The sequence below is a fragment of the Bos taurus genome, chromosome 26 (genome assembly GCF_002263795.3).
Source record: "Bos taurus isolate L1 Dominette 01449 registration number 42190680 breed Hereford chromosome 26, ARS-UCD2.0, whole genome shotgun sequence".
Taxonomy (NCBI): domain Eukaryota; kingdom Metazoa; phylum Chordata; class Mammalia; order Artiodactyla; family Bovidae; genus Bos; species Bos taurus.
Genome location: NC_037353.1, coordinates 47923377 through 47936140, shown reverse-complemented (window position 1 = coordinate 47936140; position 12764 = coordinate 47923377). Strand labels below are relative to the sequence as shown.

The window sequence follows — 12764 nt, the reverse complement described above, 5'->3', positions numbered from 1 at the left end:
TTCAAATTTATTCATCGCAGAGTTACGTATAAAAGCAAAACTTTGGAATCAGTCTAACCATTCAACTATAGGGGAATGGATTCATAAATTTGGAATATCTACCCAGTGGAATGATAGGAAGCCACTAAAAGCAATATTTATAAGGAGTTAATGATGTGGGAAAATTCTAATAATTGTTAAAAAGGAAAAGAAACACAACCTTTGATAGAAATGATTGAAACCATACTGTATATAAAAATTCATATTTTTTAACTCTAACCCTTAAAGACTACAGGAAAAAATAACCAGAGCTCATCTGTGGGTAAAACTATAAGTGATTTTTTTCTCTTATTTTTTTGTACTTTCCCAAAACTAGATCATATATACATTTTGCTTTTATATTTGGAAAATATGTTTTTTGTTATCTCTGTTGTTAAGGAATTGAGGTATCAAACTTTTAAATACTGAAAAGTACCCCCAAAAAATCAAATAGCGGTAGCTTGAGAGAGGGTGACAATTGGCCGAGGGTTCCAGTTTTGGGAAAGGAGAGTCAGGGGTGAGAATGCCCACTGAGGATGCACGAGGCAGCGTGAGAGCATGGTGCTTTTCAAGGTAGAGCAGTGGGCACCAATGTGTGCACGGATGACAGTAGACAGGAGGTCAATATGAAGACAGAAGAGAAGAAAACTCTCATCTGCCTGGATGCCTCCAACAGTCTCAGTCAGTTCAGTTCAGTCGCTCCGTGGTGTCTGACTCTTTGCAGCCCCATGGACGGCAGCACATCAGGCTTCCCTGTCCATCACCAATTCCCGGAGCTTGCTCAAACTCAGGTCCTTCGTGTCGGTGATGCCATCCAACCATCTCATCCTCTGTTGTCCCCTTCTTCTCCTGCCTTCAATCTTTCCCAGCATCAGGGGCTTTTCCAACGAGTCAGTTGTTCGCATCAGGTGGCCAAAGTATTGGAGTTTCAGCTACAGCATCAGTTCTTCCACTGAATATTCAGGACTGATCTCCTTTAGGATTAACTGGTTTGATCTCCTTGTAGTCCAAGAGACTCTCAAGAGTCTTCTCCAGCACTACAGTTCAAAAGCAACAGTCTAGTCCTTCCCAAAAGTCCTCTCAAAAGTTCTCAAAGGCTTCCATTGGCCTGGAGACTAAAAGAAATTATGCAATTTTGGGGGTGATTAACTTGATGGTCCTCCATCACGATGAGTGGTGGGGAGGGGTGAAATCCCTAGAGTGGGTAGGGGGGCAGGGATGCGGGGCTGGAGGCAGTAGAACCAGGAACCCAGGGTGAGCTGGGAAGAGGCGGCAAAGGGTAACAAGGAAACAGGTCCCTGGAGAACGAGAGATTGGAACCTCCCACCTGAGGGAAGACAGGGACCCCCACATCTGGCGTTTTCCTAGGCATTTGGTCTTTAAGGGAATGATTTAAGAAGTCAGATCACAAGGTTTATTTTAGCCTGGGGTGAACAAAATTATGTGATGGGAGCCTCAACTTTGCCTACAGCATTTGGGGGACAGACACCACTTTTAATCAGACAGTCATCTTTTCTTCTCTTTTTTGTAAGTGAGTATTGACATGACTTGGAGAAGGCAATGGCACCCCACTCCAGTACTCTTGCCTGGAAAATCCCATGGACAGAGGAGCCTGGTAGGCTGCAGTCCATGGCATCACTAAGAGTCGGACACAACTGAGCGACTTCACTTTCACTTTTCACTTTCGTGCATTGGAGAAGGAATTGGCAACCCACTCCAGTGTTCTTGCCTGGAGAATCCCAGGGACCGGGGAGCCTGGTGGGCTGCCGTCAATGGGCTCGCACAGAGTCGGACACGACTGGAGCGACTTAGCAGCAGCAGCAGCAGCACTGACATGATGATCAGCTGACGTACTATCATGATTGAAACAGTAGTAGCATCTATGAAACTTCCTAGTAGAAACGGATAATGAAAAATAAAGAACTGGACACTACTGACAACTGGAGTCCTGGGTATTTGTGGCTAAATGACATTAATGTGACATGTTCAGCAAAACTGAACATTTTTTGACAGATATTTGCCCCCGCCCCCGCTCCACGCCCCATGTCAGCGACTGCTACCACTCAGAACACAACACCAATACAGATCCTATGTATACTAGAAGGGACATTCCTATGTGTCTGATAGTCAGTAACAGCATTTGTTCTTAAAGAAATAGCACAATCTGGAGTAGGGGATGCGGGGAGGTGATAGTAAGATTCTTTGAGGAGAGCACTCTGGAAAAATCTCTGCTTGGTTACCTGGCTTTGAAGTAATCCCAGGGGTAGGATATGGCCAAGCTGCATGTCGAGGCAATTTTTGAAAGGCTTCCAATCTCCTTAAAGGTTAATTTGTTAAGAAATTGTCTCTCCACTCACCCCAATTTAAGAGCAAGCTTCTCTTCACGCATTTACAGAATGACTCGGCGTTGTCTGGTAGGACACTGCAAAGGTCTTGAGTGGCCCTGTGCCTGGACCAGACAGCCTTTCCAGGGCTCACAGATTACTCCCCGCTCCACTCCAGCCCCTTTTCCCTTACAGAGCATGAACCTTCGACATCCTCCCAGAAAATTCTAGTTGTTCCCTTGTGTCCAACTCCTTGGGACCCCATGGACTGCAGCCCATCAGGTTCCTCTGTCCATGGGATTCTCCAGGCAAGATTACTGGACTGGGTTATCACTCCCTTCTCCAGGGGATCTTCCTGACCCAGGGACCAAACCCAGGCCTCCTGCATTGCAAGCAGATTCTGTACTGTCTGAGTCCCTAGCATAAGCCTTTGATATGCTCCTTGATCATGTAGGTAAATCCCTCTTGCAGAGCCTCCAGTTCAGAAGCATGGTCATCGGCTCCCCACCTGCATGAATCACAGCCGTGTAGTGAGGAAGGGGCTTGCATAACTCAATGAAGTCAGGAGCCACGCCGTGCAGGGCCACCCAACATGGACGGGTCAAGGTCAGAGTTCTGACAAAATGGGTCCTCTGGAGGAGGGAACGGCAAACCACTCAAGTCTTCTTGCCAAGAGAACCCATGAACGGTATGAAAAGGCAGAAAGATATGACACCAGAAGATGAGTCCCTCAGGTCAGAAGGTGTCCCATATGCTACTGGGTAAGAGTGGAGGGCAATTACTAACAGGTCTAAGAATGAAATGGCTGGAACGAAGTGGAAACGACGTTCAGTCGGATGCATCTGGCTGTGAAAGTAAACTCCAGTCCTGTAAAGAACAGTATTGCATAGGAACCTGGAATGTTAGGTAATGAATCAAGGTAAATTGGACATGGTCACATAGGAGATAGCCAAGAGTGAACATTGACGTCTCAGAAATCAATGAACTAAAACGGATGGGAATAGGCGAAGTTAATTTAGATGACCTTACCTGAGGGGCAGGATTGCCAGGAAGCAGGTCAGCTGCCGTTCCAGGGGGTCTCCCCCCGCCAGTCCACGTTCACCCCTGGCCCTCACTCCCTTCTATTTGTTGACACGCCTGCTGTGCTGGCCTAAAGCTTGAAAAGTTTCTGGAAACACTTCCTTGTCTCTCTTTAAGCCCCAACAAATTCCCATTTGTTGCCCTCATTCAAGTCAGTCTGTGAGCTGGGTGGCAAGACTCTTTTCCCTAGACTCAACATCACTTACTCACAACTTCATTGGAGACCCATTCATCACACATTAATTTTCCTCCATAGAGAAGGCGGTAATCCCAGGCTGCCCAGGGACCTCCCGTGGCAAGTCTTTGCTAAGGGTCTCCAGGAGGGCGCATCTGAGTGACCACGGGCTGGTGTCTGCGTTTGAGAGAACAGTCCAGTTTGTGCTCAGTAAGTTTTGTGGGTCGGTGGGCAGGGCGGGGGGCAGCCTCCTGGAGGGTGTATGTATGAAGCTGCAGCAACAGCAGGGGAGGGGTCCCCAGGGAGGGGCTCTGAGTGATCTAACTGATGACCTCTCCTTCAAATGGACCAAGTCTGGGCCACCACTGAGGGCTCCTCCGTTTTCCAGGAAACCCCCTCCAGTAATTCCATAAACCCAAAATCGTGTTCATCCATGCCTGCTACCCGATCAGCTTTGTATTAATGAAACCACCTCATCTCGGGAAACAAGTGAAGAAAGATTTTTGAGACGCCAATGTGAACTCCTTTCCGGAAGCCCATTAGGAGCTGCAGGCTTCTGACTCCCCTGCCCGCCTCTCGCTTGAAAGCCAGCCGCCACCACCGTCGCCAGCACAGTGACAAGCGGGGTCAGGGAGCACCAGTTGTGCATGAAAGATGCAAAAATTTACTGCAAATGAGACAAGAGCCATAAATTCATTTTTATTCAAATTACTGTCATCATACATTACCACGTCCCCTGTAAACATCGTGCTCCAGACAGGGTGACAGCATATTATTATTTGTGAGATTATACTATTATTAAGCTATTACCGTGTCACCCCCGGCTTGCAACAATGACTCAGCGCCATTCGGTGTAATAGGACAGGGACAGAGCCAAGCGGAGGTGACGGAAAGGCTCGTCTTCAGAAGGCAGGCTGGGTGCAGAGAGACAGCTGGCACTCACAGGCCCATGTAACGAGGGGCTTGTGCGTCTTTATTGGGGGACCTTTCTAATCATATCATTACACTTTGCTTTGTCCCCTTCAGAACTCCAATTGCCCAAGAGTCATTCATTAGTCCAATTGCTGACTCAAATTGGAGGGCAGAGGTTCGGGGGAAGGAGGCCCATCCCAGGCTAGGTGTCCCCTGCCTGATGGCTTCCTTCTCTGGGACCTGTGTCTAGTCAGGAGCATTCCCGCCAGCCTGCCCTCTGATGATTCAAATACACAGCACGCAGGACAGAAGCCTCCGCCAGGCCACCACTGCCCTACGGCTCCTGCAGGAGAGAGCCCCACGGCTTTGCTCCAGCTCTCCAGTGCTTCCTAAGGATTAAAATGTTATAGACCCCGGGCTTCAAAGGCCATGTGTATAGTGTCACCATCTGAAGTTACTGGGACATGCAGATCCCACTGGACCTCCCTTTTCCTCCAACAAATGCTGTGACAGCCCCCATCAGAACCAAGGACCAGCGTCCTTACAAAGTCTGCCTGGTGTGAGGGACTTTTCTGTCTCTCCTGAGGCTATTTCATGTCGGTCGAGACAGAGCAGTCCAACCCAATCACCTGTGCGGGATTTTTCTAGATCTGTTTCCTCGAAGTTCCTGAGCCCTCCACTGTCTCTTCTAGCTGAGGGTCCACACCCAGGACCTAGGACAGGACAAGGCTCCCAGTAGCTCTCCAGGGTGTCAGAGCAATTCTCTTTGGCTTAAGACAGCCCCATTCCCACGGCACTGCTGGCCGTCCGCCCGTGGGTCTTAAGCTCATTCTCCATCAGCCCTGCTCTCAGAGGTGCCTGTTGATTAACTGGAAAAGCATTTATGCAAATTGAGTTTGCTTCAATCTCTCCTTTCGGTGTTTTGCAGGCTCCTGTGGACAAAAATGACATTTTGTGAAATCAAGGAAAAAGCAAATGTTGGACACATTTTGTTCTAAATTAGTTGGGAAGGAATCTTGTGAAGTGAAACAAATTTAGGGACACATCGGTCTGTTACTAATGATCACACTTTAGGCTTGATGAATAAAATAAAATAAAATAAAGGCGCAGCTCAGAAGGTTTTCAGCTCAAAGGCTGTATCTTTTTGTGGAACATGCAGCGTGCTCTCGGGCCAGCCCAGGCATCTCAGGCTCAGCTGTTAGAAGTGCCTTTTTCAGACAAAATCCTACTCTTTAAGAACATGACTTTGATTTCTTGAAAGCTCTGAGTTGCATGTACTATTTTGTTAAATTGTCCTTAAACAAGAAGCTGAGAAACTTGAACCATCAACAGGTTCTAATCTAGATCTTTTTCCTGATTGTAAAGCTCTTTTTATTCCCCCCAAATGCCTCTTTTGGGGTCAGGAAGATCCCTTGGAGAAGCTCATGACTACCTACTCCAGTATTCCTGCCTAAAGAATTCCGTGGGCAGAGGAGCTTAGAAGGCTACAGTCCCTGGGGTCGCAAAGACTCGGCCACAACTGAGTGACTCACACACACACACACACTCCTCTCAGTCTCCGGAGCAGCAAAGGCCTTCCCCACACCTCCAGTTGGTGATGAATGTTTCTCTCCAACATCCAGCTCCTGCACTTCCCTTCAGGAACAGTTTCTCGTCTCCCACGCCAGGGCTGAGGATCACCTCGGCTTCTCAGGCCCGCTGTTCCCAGCCATCTCCTCTCAGCGGTTGACTCACTATTTCAAAACACACCGTTCCGTCTGTCTGGGGCTGAGCCCCGCCAGCCACACGTATAATCGCTTCCCTCTTTTGTCAAAATGAGCCCTCTAATTCTTTGTCATTAATCTCTCCCCATCTCTCCTGGGCACAGATCCTCAACAGACCAAATTCTCTTCTTCGAGACTTGCTCTCAGCTTTCTCTGGCATCGGTGGAGTTCTGTGCAAGGGACTGAGTGCACCATTTTCTCCCGTGTCTGTTTTGTGTCAGAATGATAACCCTACTTTTGAAGAGAGAGAGTTGAAAGAGTTCCCTAGATTTAATTAAGGGAAGGTCGGCTGAGATATTGTACATGCATCTCTTTGGTGAAATCACATGCTGGTAAAAACCTCTGAGGATCTTCAGATCCCAACTCCTGTCCTCGTGCAGGTGGGATTTTCCATCTGCCAGCAGACAGAAACAAGGCCCAGGGAGATGCAATGGGATAAGTAAACTCTTCCAGCGTTGTGCCCAAGGTTGCCTGCCTGGCGATGGCAGGGAATGATTGGAAACCAGGTCTCCTTGCCTTAGGTACCTTCGTCCTCTTCGTCACCTTGAAAAGAAAGGTCTGAGCTCACACAGGTTCAGGTTCCACACACAGCCCAGAGCCAAACTGTTCTTAGAGGCCATCAGCCCACGGTATGATCCATTGCTATGCCACCACACACACAAAAAATCCAGTAACTATAGGTGTGTAAGGAAGGGACAGATGAAGAGTCAAGAAGAGAGCTCAGTAACATTTAAATCTGTGTGTTTTCCATGATATTAAGATAATGACTGTTTGAGAGCGTGTGCATCTGGTCCTCAGAGGAGGTTGGGTGCACCAAAGTCTGCTCTACTTGCTTCTGACAGTGAGCTCTTCAAGACAAAGCTAATTCTTGGAGTTCCAGGGCTGGGCTGAACTCCGCCAACACAACCTCAAAACTGTTGTCCATCCCTTGGTCCACAAGGAGATCCCCAAGGTGGTTGTTCAAGGTGGTCATGGACTAAAGAAGCCTCGAGGGGGAGATAATGAAAGCACTGCTCTGTCTCATCCTCTGGCAGCATCTCCTGCATCTCCTGCACATGTCTGGCTAGTCCTGGTGGGGAACTTTGAATCCCCCCCATTCGGCACCATTTCTGACTGGATGGACAGAGAGCCAGATGGGGTTTCTCCAGGCCGAGCTGACCTACCTCACTGAGGAAGTCTGGCCACAGCTCCAGAAGACACCACACACAACTTAATGGGAAGGCGGCTTTCAAGAGAAGTTCAGTTTATTTCAGTTCAGTCGCTCAGTTGTGTCTGACTCTTTGCAGCCCCATGGACTGCAGCACGCCAGGCCTTCCTGTCCATCACCAGCTCCCAGAGTTTACTCAAACTAATGTGCATTGAAGCAGTGATGCCATCTAACCATCTCATCCTTTGTCGTCCCCTTCTCCTCCTGCTTTCGATATTTCCCAGCATCAGGGTCTTTTCCAATGAGTCAGTTCTTTTCAACAGGTGGCCAAAGTATTAGAGTTTCAGCTTCAGCATCAGTCCTTCCAAAGAATATTCAGGACTGATTTCCTTAGGATGGACTGGTTGGATCTCCTTGCTGTCCAAGGGACTCTCAGGAGTCTTCTCCAACACGACAGTTCAAAAGCATCATTTCTTCGGTGCTCAGCTTTCTTTATGGTCCAACTTTCCCATCCATACATGACCACTGGACAAACCATAGCTTTGACTAGATGGACCTTTGTCAGCAAAGTAATGTCTCTGTTTTTTAATGCTCTATCTAGGTTGGTCATAACTTTTCTTCCCATAAGCAAGAGAGTACTGTGAGCAAAAGCAAGATGATCCCACAATTTCAGGCAATGTGTTTATCACTGAAGTTACAGGAGTGAATTCTAAAGTTAGTATGCTGGGTTTAAACCCCAAGTCAGCTTCAAGGTGACCCTAGACTGGGCACCTAACTTTCCTGCACACCCAGTTCTAGGAGTGTCTAAGAGTGAGGGATCACACCAGCCCCTGCTGCATGGAATCAGGCCTGGATGGAGGGTTGGATGATTCAAACATGCAGTTGCCTATATCCAAAGCCTCTCAGGAACAAGGCCATCTGCCGGTCAATGCAGGTTTCTTGTGTGGAGGCTTCCCCGGGTGGCACTTGGTTGCTGGGTTCCCCTCTGTACCCTCATTACCTGATGCAAAAAGATGTTCAGCCTGGCCACATGGATGATCCCGAGACCATCCCGGACAGTCCAGGCACTCCATACACACAGCAGATCCAAAGATAGAGCCAAGCCTGCTCTGCTGTCCAGGCATTCACAGGCCAGCTCAGGGAGGGCAGCCCCGCAGCTCATGGGTGGCTGAGGGCTGTCCTCAGCCCCACTGACCCTTGATGAGCCAATGCTCACACCAGGAGAGTGGAAGGCAGACACCCATCCTCCCCAACACCAGACTCCCTCGTCTGAGTCAACACAGGCAGGAAAATGATTTTCCATCTTCGCAGATCATCCCTTCCTCTTCAGGAAGAAGAAAAGTTCTGGGGGCTGCCTAAGCATGGCAGACTCTCCATCCTGAGTTGACAGATGAATGTTGCTCACAGATGCAAAGATGCAAGGAGAGGAGGAGGAGGGGCTGACAGCCCAGAACGGAGGACCTCAGTGCCCATAGTTTGCGGTAATCTGGAGCCTTCTGATTGACTTCTCTGCTGGGAAACAGGGAGCTGCCTGCATCCTGGCCTTGTCCTATCGAACATCATTCTGCACTGGTCCTTCCCTGGAGGACAGGACCGTGTTTTCTGTACTTTTTTCCACTCAAAGCTGCAGAGCAGTGGCCTCAAAGACTACTGCTGACCTGAACATGGAACTTCTCAAGCCCATCCACTGTCCAACACTTGGGTTGGGGCAGATGGTTGGCTTTGCCTCAAAATAAAGCAAGCACAAGCTAGTTCACTGGAAAACCCATCGGAAATAGCTGTACAAGAACATTTCAGTTCAGTGGAAGGATTCACATTGGCTCAAAGCCTAGGGATTTGGTTTGTGAAGGCACACGGATTAATTTTTGAAGAGTATTTTAAATGAACAAGCCAATGACCAAAAAGTGATGACTGTTTTAGGCAGATTACATTCCTAAAATGACCTGAAAATTATCAGCTGTATCAGTTCTTCCTCCAACTGTGAAACGTGGCTTTTTCCTTCATTCCGTGCATGACAACCAGGGGCTCAATACAAGCTTCAGTGGGACCCTGCAGGCAGAGAGCTGGGCCTGCACCCTGAGTGGCAGTGACGTCACTGTATCACTACCAGTATTGTTAGTAGTAACAAAACTCTCTCCTTTCACAATGATGCTTTTAAGGCTGAGTTGAGTATGACACAGAATGAACGTGTTGATGATCAGTGGGACACTGATTTCCAGGGACAACGGAAATTCTCCAGGCAGTAGGATTTTGGCTGACCAAGAGCAGCCTGGGACCACTGGAAAACAGTGCCCAAGTCTCTATCGAGGAGGCAGCGGTGGTGATAGAAGTAACAATATACAACACAGAGGTCAGCAAAGCACAGCCTGCAAGCAAATCCAGCCTGCTGCCTGTTTTTGTAAATAAAGTTTTATTAAAACACAGTCACACCGGTCATTGTCTGTAGTACCTCCCCCCTCTTTCTTCCCCTGCAAATTAAGATCACTGAGCTTCTGAGAGCATCTGCACTGGGATGAAGACTGAACTTCTAGAAACACCCGCATCCTAAAGAGAGAAAGGCTTAGCTGCCTGATGTCTGCAGCTGCTTTTGCCCTATCACGGCAGAGTTAAGTAGCTGCGACAGAGACCACAGCTCAGGAAGCTGAAACTATTTACTACCTGATCCTTTACAAAAAAAAATGTGTGGCCCTGGTGCTAAATCAGTAAAGTAAGAGTGTGCGTGTAGAGGGGACTTTCTAAGTGCGGGAATTATACTGAGTCCTCTGCAAGCCTTTGCTCAACTGACTCTTCTAAGAACCCCTAATGTAGGATTACTAGTGTCTACAGCTTCCAGGAGAAGAAACTGAGGTTCTGTAGAAGAATGTGACCTGCCCAAGTTCCAACGGTGAGCTACCAGCAGGCATACAGACTGGATCCAGGCCACGTGCATCTGAAGCCCTCACTGAGCAGCGAGCCCCCTGGGTCCAGTTCAGCCTTGAACACTGAGAGCATACGCTGCTCCCTCCTGGAGGGGCCTCGCTTGTCTCCTGCAGAGTGGAAATTTCTTCTGCAATTTCCAACTCACCTCCTCCGAGCTGTGAGCATTGCAGTCAATCATTGCACAGAGGAAATCAAGTCTTAGGGTTTCCACAAGACAAAAGCAGAGCTCAAAGTGACCTTCCTGGCGCCCTGACAATCTACACCTGTAGAGTAAAAACTGCATCTTTGGTGTCCACTGATTCACGCTCAGGCACGTCTAAAAATGCCTCATAGGATGCCAAAGATGCTGCGTCATGAGCAGGACTCGAGCTAAGCCTTTCTCTTTGAAGGATGAAGATGTTTCTAGAAGTTCCGGCTTCATCCCAGTGCAGATGCTCTCAGAAGCTTGATGATCATAATTTGCAGGAGAGGAGATGGTGAGGGAGGTACTGCAGAAAGAGCATCTTCCAGCCCTGGAAGTCTCTCATGGAGCTGCCTAACTTTGCCCACTGAAAGAAAATATGGAACTCTTTTTTTTTTTTTTTTCCAAAAAACCAAACTGTGATTTTTGTTCTGTATGGCAAACTCATTGTTTTAAAAAAAAGGCTGGGACAGAGCTGTAGGACTGGAACAAAGAGAAGTCATTTCAAACTGCATGAAGAAAGGCAACATTAGTAAGGAGTCCTGTTGTAAGCACCTGATGTAACTTCCCTCCTTCCTCTCCCTCTTTCCTTGCTTCTGTCCATCCAACCCCTTCCTTTCTTCAGGCTATGAAGAAGTTAGGAGTCATAAATCGTGTGTGACGCACCCAAGCGTGGGAGTCATCTATTTGCATGAGAGAAGCTTTGTCCCCGCCCGCCACCCCGCAGTCCTGGCCTGGTGAATAACAGCATGGCAGAGACGCTAGACTTGGGCATTGAGTCCACGGCTTTTTTGTCACCAGCATCATCTTCCTAATTTTGTCAGACTCAGACTCCCTCAGATGAGCTTTCTTTCTGTTAATGCAGAGGCTGGAATAACTCACCTGAGGGTTGAATTAGCGAGGGCTGGTTGGGAATGAAGAGTGGTGTAGCTGATAATCTACCGCGTGTCTAACCCGTGCATGGAGCATCCCTATGTTGACCATGGAGAAGGCACCCAGCGGTGCAGACACACAGATGCCCATTCTCAAAACAGAGGCAGGGATCCTGGGAGGTCACCTTGCCAGCAAGACTGGGAGGCTGGCAAACAAGCAGAGCTCCAGCACCGCCCCCCATTGAGGTATACAGGGCACCTCACCCGCTCTGCACTGACCTGCCTGCTGGCCCCGGGGGTGGACTGGTGGGAAGGGCCCTCCTTGAAGAGCTTTGCCTGTCTCCTGAGCTGCTCCACTGACTCGCGTCCCGACCTGGTAGCCGCAGATCTGGGTAGGTTCTGGGAGAGTGCAGGCTGCCGGCAGGGGTGTCTTCCTGTCCAGCTCTGGAAACATTTGTCCCTCCTGAAGCCTGTCCACATGAGACCTGGCCTGGTGAAGCCGGTGGTTGGATTTGACTTTTTGCTTTTCACTGAAAGAAAAGGTCTCATCACTGCAGACACTGCCTTCCTGGAGCCAGGGGCGGCTGTGGGAACCTGGGCACAGGGGCACAGACCTTGAGGCAAAGCTCAGGGTACAGGGCGTGCCCCGACCTGAACGAAGAGGACGTCACGCTCAACCGTTGCTTGGCTGGCATCTGTGAAGTTCCTTCTGGAGCAGACCCAGTCAGACCCAGGCATCAGGGCAGAATTCCAGGTCCAGGAAGAGCCAATTACAAAGTCATCACTGCCTCCATCCCTGCGAATCTACTAATACATGGACCCGGGCCCAGAGCGCCAGCTTCACTCCTGCTTACAGAGACAGCATCTCAGAAAATCTAACTTCTGCAAACTTCTGAACCGTGAAGCTGCCCTCCCACAACTGCCTGGGAGGGTGTGACCGGTGACTGGGCCACCCAGGTCCCGTGGCAGGGGCTGTGTGTTCTCAGCTGCGCCCCCGCCCAGGGCGCCCTGCGAGATGCTGGGGCCCCCAGAACGTGTGAAGGCTGCTCAGTGCACATCCACCAATTTTCTTCCAGCCTGTTATGAAAATAGGACCCACTGATCAGGCAACATTATTTCTATGATCCTACTGGGCTTCACACTCAGGGTAGAAGCACTTGCCTCGATTTGAAACTCACAGACACCGAGAGAATTTGCTGATTGCTAATGAGAAAAGCTGAGGTTTCGTTGCTACCATCTGGGACCTTCTTGCTGTGGGCTGAGAGAGGGATGGGAGCTGACATAATATGCCGTGTGAAGGAGGCAGTGACTTTGTTACGGGTTCTGTATAACTTTTCATGTCTGCTGTATGCCAGGAGCTTAGCCCGAAACAC

The 12764-nt window shown here is 49.0% G+C and overlaps 1 long non-coding RNA gene across 1 annotated transcript; it reads right to left on the bottom strand.

The window, feature by feature from the left end:
- Positions 1 to 4281: 4281 nt before the first annotated feature.
- On the bottom strand, positions 4282 to 12260 carry LOC104976009 (uncharacterized). The gene is made up of 2 exons (XR_815846.4): positions 11671 to 12260; positions 4282 to 5441 (listed from the first exon to the last, which is right to left on the bottom strand). It is a non-coding gene; the product is annotated as an uncharacterized lncRNA (long non-coding RNA).
- Between the last annotated feature and the right edge of the window lie 504 nt (positions 12261 to 12764).